Source organism: Nicotiana tabacum, chromosome 21 (genome assembly GCF_000715075.1).
Source record: "Nicotiana tabacum cultivar K326 chromosome 21, ASM71507v2, whole genome shotgun sequence".
Lineage (NCBI taxonomy): Eukaryota > Viridiplantae > Streptophyta > Magnoliopsida > Solanales > Solanaceae > Nicotiana > Nicotiana tabacum.
In genome coordinates this window covers 53,191,531-53,198,913 of record NC_134100.1, presented here as the reverse complement: position 1 = coordinate 53,198,913, position 7,383 = coordinate 53,191,531, and the positions used below count along the sequence as shown (strand labels likewise).

Here is a 7,383-nt window from a genome sequence, read left to right as displayed (position 1 = left end):
CGTGGTGCACCACGCGCCGCAGTAGTGCAAAATTCTCAGAGTACGGCTCGAAACTTGATATTTGATGTCCAGACTTGGTTCTCGACCCCCAAAGATTATCCCGACTTAATCTCTTGGGATTTTACTCAGACGTCAAAGCTCAAAATAGATCGAATTAGCTCCACAACATCTACCTAACTCGGAATCACTCCTACAAGGCATAAAACACACAATAAGTGTAAAATACTACCAATTAAAGCTCAAACACAACTAAAGTGCAGTTAATTAGAGTGCAATAAGCGACTAAAATTCGGATTATAGCCTTCCATCAACACCCCACACTTAAACCATTGCTCGTACTCGAGCAATCAAACTACACTTCATATAGACACAACCTTTTTAAACAACACTCCTAACTCATCACACCAAGAATATTGAAAACGTATAAAGTACAATACCGTAACATTCTGGCCTCAAGATTTGACTCAAAAGCACCATGCGTTTTTCACAATCTGCTCACTTACACTAACACAGAGGTCAACGACATTACCTTTAATTTTCTTCATGAATCAAGTGCCCTCACACAACAATAGAGAGTAGCTCCACACACAATAAAATTTAAGAACAATCAGGAACTCAAGATAGAAACAATTCACTTACTCTCAGAAGTAATAATCATATGCCATAAAAGACGTACCATAGGCTTGCCCGTAGTGTAATACTCTATTAATTGAGCTCATTCATTCAAGGATCAAGTAGGACTATATTATGTTGTAATGCAGGCTGTGGGATGGATAGGATACATTTGGATATAAGAGTGACTACACCTCCCTAAGCACTTTAATACATACATTTCATTGTTCAAAACCCCACACTTATGTCAAACCATAACTCCACCTTCACATCAATATAAATTAACTCCCTACTTCTTTAAGCACAAATACATGAAGAGTCACTACTATCAAGGAATATTTTACACAACAATACAACTATTTTTCCTTTTCTTTTTCAATTCAAGTGGCTCTTACTGTTTCAAAATAGTGTACATTTCTCTTTATTTTACTAGTTCCACTCAAAAGCCAAACCCACACCCCACACTTCAACTTTTACAAAGATCATGACAAATTCAAGTGCTCACGAGAGGTAAAAGGTTCAAATAAATGGTCGCTTCAAACAAATGGGTAATGTTTGTAATGTGGTTACCAAAGAAACATGATTACAAGCTCAAAAAGGGTTAACTACGATACATAACAATTAGGTGGGTAAAAGCATATATTTAGCTCAAAAAAGGAATGCCTATATCATTTCCAAGACTGAATAAAATTACTATTTTGTTTTGCAAACACATGGGGCAAGTTCTAGACAGCAAATTCAATGCCCAGAATACACAAAACCTCACACACACATGGCACATAACTCACTCACGATTGGACTATCAAGACAATCTAGTCAAAGCAGTTAAGCAAAGTTAAGATCATATAATTTAGGGAAAAGGTCCAAAATTGCCCCTCTACTATGGTATATAGTTTAAGTTTGTCCCCCATTATACTTTTCGTTTAGATCCACCCCTACCGTTAACAAACTTTCTAGAATTTCCTTAACACTAACGGATCTCCTCCGTGGCACCCAATCCATGTATTAATTTGTCCACATCAGCTGCCATATCAGCAAGTCCCATGTTAAAATTAACCTCATAATCACACACCAGACTCTATGACCTTCATCTTCCTCTTTCAATCCAAAATAAATTCACCATTAAAGTAACATCCATTTTCAACCACCAAAGAATATCATTTGTTTCTCGCTCTCCAGAATATAAAGATTACCCTCATTCTCCCATGAGTTTTTAGCCATTAGCCATTTCCCCCACTTTGAGATATGGAAAAAAAATGTATTTTAAAATTTCAGGAATCTTCTCCACCCCATATTTTTTCTTTCTCCTCAAACCCACTCCACATCGCTACACCTCGCCAGAAAACTCCCATGAATAGAAAGTTTTTAGTGGTGATAAAGTAAATATGAACCATCCAAAACAAAAAGAATAAAGAAAACCCCAAAACCACCATTAAAACACCATGTGTGCTTATAGCCATCCGCCACAACCTAAAATCGAGCCGATGCCGAACTCCACCACCAGAATATTGTAGTAGCGACATCCCCCAAAAAAATCATCATAGCCAGTACCCCCATTTTTTACCAATGAAAAAATCCAAACATCCAGTGACCACCGGTGAACGCCGCCGATTACCAACAAGAAAACCCCAACCCACTTCCCATGTTTCATCTATAAGATTTCACTTAAATGCCAAATCGGTACCTTTCTGTTATGATAGAACTTTGTTGGATTTCCTTAGAAGTGTGCTTTGTTATGAGTTTACTGTCGATTTATGTAGATTAAGAAGAAAGGAGCTGACGATGGAAAGGGAGAGAAAGTGAGGAGTTCGGATAAGTGGGGGGTGGTAAAGGAGGAGAGTTAAATGGGTACATGAGATTAGAGATGAGTAGCGTAAAGTGGCAGTAGGGGAGGGGGTCGAGTGACTTGGCAGCTAACATGGAAATAATTGAGGGGGTCAGCTGCCATGGTGTAGATCTGTTAGGGTTAAGGGTAATTCTAGAAAGTTTGTTAACGGTAGGGGTGGATCTAAACAAAAAGTATAACAGGGGACAAACTTAAACTATATACCATAGTAGAGGGGCAATTTTGGATTTTTTTCCCTATAATTTAAGGTACTTATACAAGAGTTAAAACCTGAGCCTAAGTGTCACAACTAAAGCACTTACTATTCTCAAGGCATAATAAAGTTAAGAGATATTTCCTGCATTTCAAATCATAGTACAAGGTTTCTTACTCCAATAAAAAAATTAAAACTAACTACACCCGGTTCAAATAAAACCCTTGGAAAAGAACCGAGGCATAAAAAAAAAGCAAGGGGGACTTGTTACACTACCTAACAGAAAAAATCTTTTTATATTTTTCTTTTGACTTTAATCCCTCAAGAAAATTATCGACGATATCCATCGTCGGGAAAAATCAAAAAATTTTAAAAACAATTTTCTAACCTTTTTTTATCTCTAACTCCTACAACTAACAAAAAGAAAACTAATAAACATACATACATACATACAAAAATCCCCCACCCCATACTTTAAGTTGTGGCATGTCCCCATGACACGCAATTAAAAATCACAAGGTAAAGGAAACTTCCCTGAATATCTAGTCGGGGTCTGAGTCGAAGTCGGGCTCCATTTCTCGTGCCCGAACTAATGCACACATCCATGCATGCAGCTTCTTCTCGGCCTTCTTTGGGTACACCCCACGCTTATCTTTCTCTCTCACCGCAGCCTTCTCTTTTGAGCTCTTCACTTTCCACTTAACACTTGTAGCTGGTTTTCCTTTTTGCACCCCCTTTTCTACCTCCATCTTGAAAGTCACAGTCTCCTCACCCACTCTAAGCATGAGTTTTCTCTCATGTATTTCTAATATCGCTCTGCCCGTCGCTAAGAATGGTCTTCCTAGGATGCGGGGGACCTCCTTGTTTTCCTCCATATTCACCACTATAAAATCAACAGGAAATACAAACTTATCCATCCGAACTAACACATCTTCCACTATCCTCTCGGGTATTAAAGTCATTTGGTTTGCCAGCTGCAACGATATTGGTGCCAGCCTTATCTCTCCAATCTCCTTCTCCGGTTTCCTGTAAATAGACAGAGGCATTAAATTAATTGAGGCACCAGTTCTATCTCTTATCTTTAACCTAGAGAAGGACCCATATTCCCCCCAAAACCCTAATTAGTCACTCAAACACTAGCCGCTCTTCCTTTCCTTTTGCACTCACTTTTCTCTCATCTACATAAACCATCAATCTCCCAAAACCTTGCACAAATTCGTGCAAGGTCACTTGAAACCACTCCATATCATCCTTTTTGTCCATGCTACACCACGAATCCTGCTGATAATTTCCTTTTTCAAGCACAAATTCAAGACCCCTAATCCGAAACCCTAAGCTCGAAAGGGAAATCATCTGATTTTCTCTCATGAATCAAAGATCGAGCCTGAAACCACTCTTTGCCTTCTGAAATCCGCAAATCCAACAGACTTTTTCCTATCTCATCACTCAAAATTTAAAATACCCAAACCTGAAACCCTAGACTCAAAAATGCAACATCAGATCTCTGAATTTCCTTCACGTTCTGTCAAATTGGAGCATGCATGGAGTCGTTCTCAGAGTTCATCATGAGGATTCGATGTCCAGAGGTCTAACTCAATGACGTCTGGACATTAGGGTTAAACTGCTGGTCAAAAACTTCAACGGTCGATGCTCAGGTAAACTCGGCCCTGTTTTCTCCTCTGTCTCTCAGATTTTTCACTCAATTTTGCTATCATAATCAACTTTCATCACTTTCCACTCTGATGGTAGGCTATAATTATGCTTTTTAGTCTCTTATTGCACTCTAGTTCACTGCACTTTATTCATCTTTGAGTTTTAATTGATAGTGTTTGGAATTTATTGTGTGTTTTATGCATTGTAGGAGTGATTCCGAGCTATATAGATGTTATGGAATGAATTAGAGCTATTTGGAGCTTTGAATTCTGAGTAAAAGCCCAAAGAATTAAGCCGTAACCGTGTTTGGGAGTCGAGGACCAAGTCTGGACGTCAAAACGCAAGACAAATCCATACTCTGAGAAATCCCCACTGCCGCGGCGCATGGGTGGGCGCGTGGAGCGCCGCGGCTGTACAAATCCCTGCTCTCTGTTAGAAGTAGCTCGCTAGATTTCCCCACTAATGCCCTGTATGGCACGTCTCCCCATGCGACGCGCTTGTGCAATATTTACAGAGTGAAAATCTAATTTCAACTAGGAGAAGGTGCTTTCGTCTAGGCCTGACTCTACTTGGTCTAAATACATGGAATAATATTATTTTATGGACTTTCTACACATATTCGACCTAAGGAGGCTAAGGAGGAGTTAGAAGAACACGAGCACAATGATTTCATCATTCCTTCCTCACTCAAGACCCGAGTTTGGATCTAATTTATGTTTTCCTATACTTTAACTTTATTTATGATGAATTGCTCCATATCTATGGAGTAGTTCTCTTTAGGGTTTGATGGATTTGGTGTATTGATGATTGTTTGTGGATTATAACTCTAGTTTTATGTATTGAAGCATTTTTGGATGATTTAATTGTTGCATCTATATTCACGTGTTCATGTAATCGAGAGAGGCATAACGTGTGATATCGTTGCATTATATTGTTGGTTGAGTTCATAGATTCTTCTTAATAATCGAAAGAGGCTAGTTGAATCATTGATTAAACCCAGTTAGGAGGATAATCGAGAGAGTTTCTCCTAAAGACCAATCCACTACGCATTCTTGCATATCTTCACGTGCTTAATTGGTTCATCTTGCGAGGTTAAGACTTAATCAAGAGAGGAGTTTTGCCTAACGTTTGAACTAATAATTGAGTAAATTCGAGAAACTCACTTATACATTAGAAGTGAATTATCTAGAGTTAAATCCCAAACAATTATCTTGCACCTATCCTACCAACCCCTATTTTCTCCCATTGATAACTTCCTTGCTTACCTTTGGTGCGATTGTCATTAGTCAATAGCTTTAGATTCTTAGTTAATTGTAGTTAGAAATCATAGAAATCTCAATTGTTGATCATCTTGGATAGCAATCAAGCTAGAAACTACAAGAATATTGTTTAAATCCAGTCCCTGTGGATACTATATTATACTATACTATATTTGACTAGAGAGCATAATTTAAGTATGTGGTTTGAGCTTGTCAAATTTTGGCGTCGTTGCCGGGGATTGACAATCAATAGTGTTTGAAATTGTTTGTAGTGCTAATTCAGGAAATTTTCTTTTTATTTTATTTTATTTTTCTCTTTTTACGTTTGGTGTTCTTTGACTGTGCGCAGGTTACAGGTTCATAGTGGTGCATGACTAGAACTTCTGCGAAGGAAGTGCTACCATACGAACCAGAGATAGAAAAACAACTGCGACAGCTGAGGACGGAAAGAAATCTCACCGAGACCTCAGAAAAGGTTGGGCAATCCTCAACCAAAAAATATATGGCTGTAGATAGTGAGGATAATGTAGATTTGGCTGTGAGAGAAGCAGCCCAACAATGAGAAAAAACTGCACGGGATGCTGAGGAAGCAGCTATTAGAGATGCACAGAATATCTATGAAGAAAAAAGGGGTCTCAGACTTAATCAACATTAACCCTTGCTTGGGAAACCACTTGGAGATTATGCTAGAACGGTCTACAATCAAGGATTATCCACTGTTAGACCACCTCCAATTGCAGCAAACAATTTCGAGTTAAAGCAAGGGTTGCTTCAAACCTTTCAGAATTGTTGTATCTTCATAGGGAAGCCAAACAAAAATCCAAACACTCATCTAATAGACTTCAAGGAGATTATGAACACCTTTCAATACAATGGGGTGTCACAATATGTAGTGTACTTAAGGGCATTCCCCTTTTCACTTAAAGATGATGCTAAGAAGTGGATTTGAAGTTTTCCCAGTGGATCGATCAGAACTTGGGAGGAAATGACCAGAAATTCTTTAATAAATATTTATCCTCGGCTAAGACGGGCAAAATTAGAATAGAAATCCATAACTTCTGCCAAAAAGAGACTGAAATTATTTTTGAAGCATGGGAGAGGTTTAAGGAGATAATTAGAAAGTGCCAGCATAGCGCAATTGAACTCTAAAAATAACTCCAGGATTTTTGGGAAGGATTCACACCGGCCTCACGTAGAACATTGAGCAATGCAGTTGGAGGCCCTTTTATGAAGAAGACTTCAGAGGAGATAGTTACAATTCTTGATGAGTTATCTGAAGATGCAAATCAGTGGCACTCTAAGAGTGCTGAAAGAAGAAGATCAACCAATGTTCACCAAGTTGATGTTAATACATCTGTGCAGGTACAACTTGATGCTATGGATAAAGAAATACGGAAGCTGACTTTAGCCTCGATACAAAATGAGCTTCATGTAGCTTGTGATATATGTGGAAGAGGACACCCTACTCATGAGTGTCAAGCCTCAACAAAGGAAGTAAATGTTGTAGGAAACTACAATTTCAATGCAATGGGTCAGAGGCACCCCGATATTTCATGGATTTCACCTGGAGGTACTACGAATGCATGGCAACAAAATAACTCTAGAACCTAGGGACAAGGAGATTCAGCATACCAAAATCAGTAAAGGCAGCAATTTCAGCCCCAACAGCCCATTCAGCCTAGCCTAGAGGATCTAATGAAGGCCTTCATTATCAAGACAGATGAGAGGTTGGACGTCCATGGAGCAGCTATCAAAGAATTGGGCACTAGATTTTGAAACCTAGAGAGACAAGTATGACAGATTGCAACAATATTATCTGA

General features: G+C 38.8%; 1 non-coding gene across 1 annotated transcript; it reads right to left on the bottom strand.

The window, feature by feature from the left end:
- Window positions 1–6,595: 6,595 nt before the first annotated feature.
- Window positions 6,596–6,699, bottom strand: LOC142175634 (small nucleolar RNA R71). Its single transcript, XR_012704730.1, has one exon. It is a non-coding gene; the product is annotated as a small nucleolar RNA R71 (small nucleolar RNA).
- Window positions 6,700–7,383: the final 684 nt, after the last annotated feature.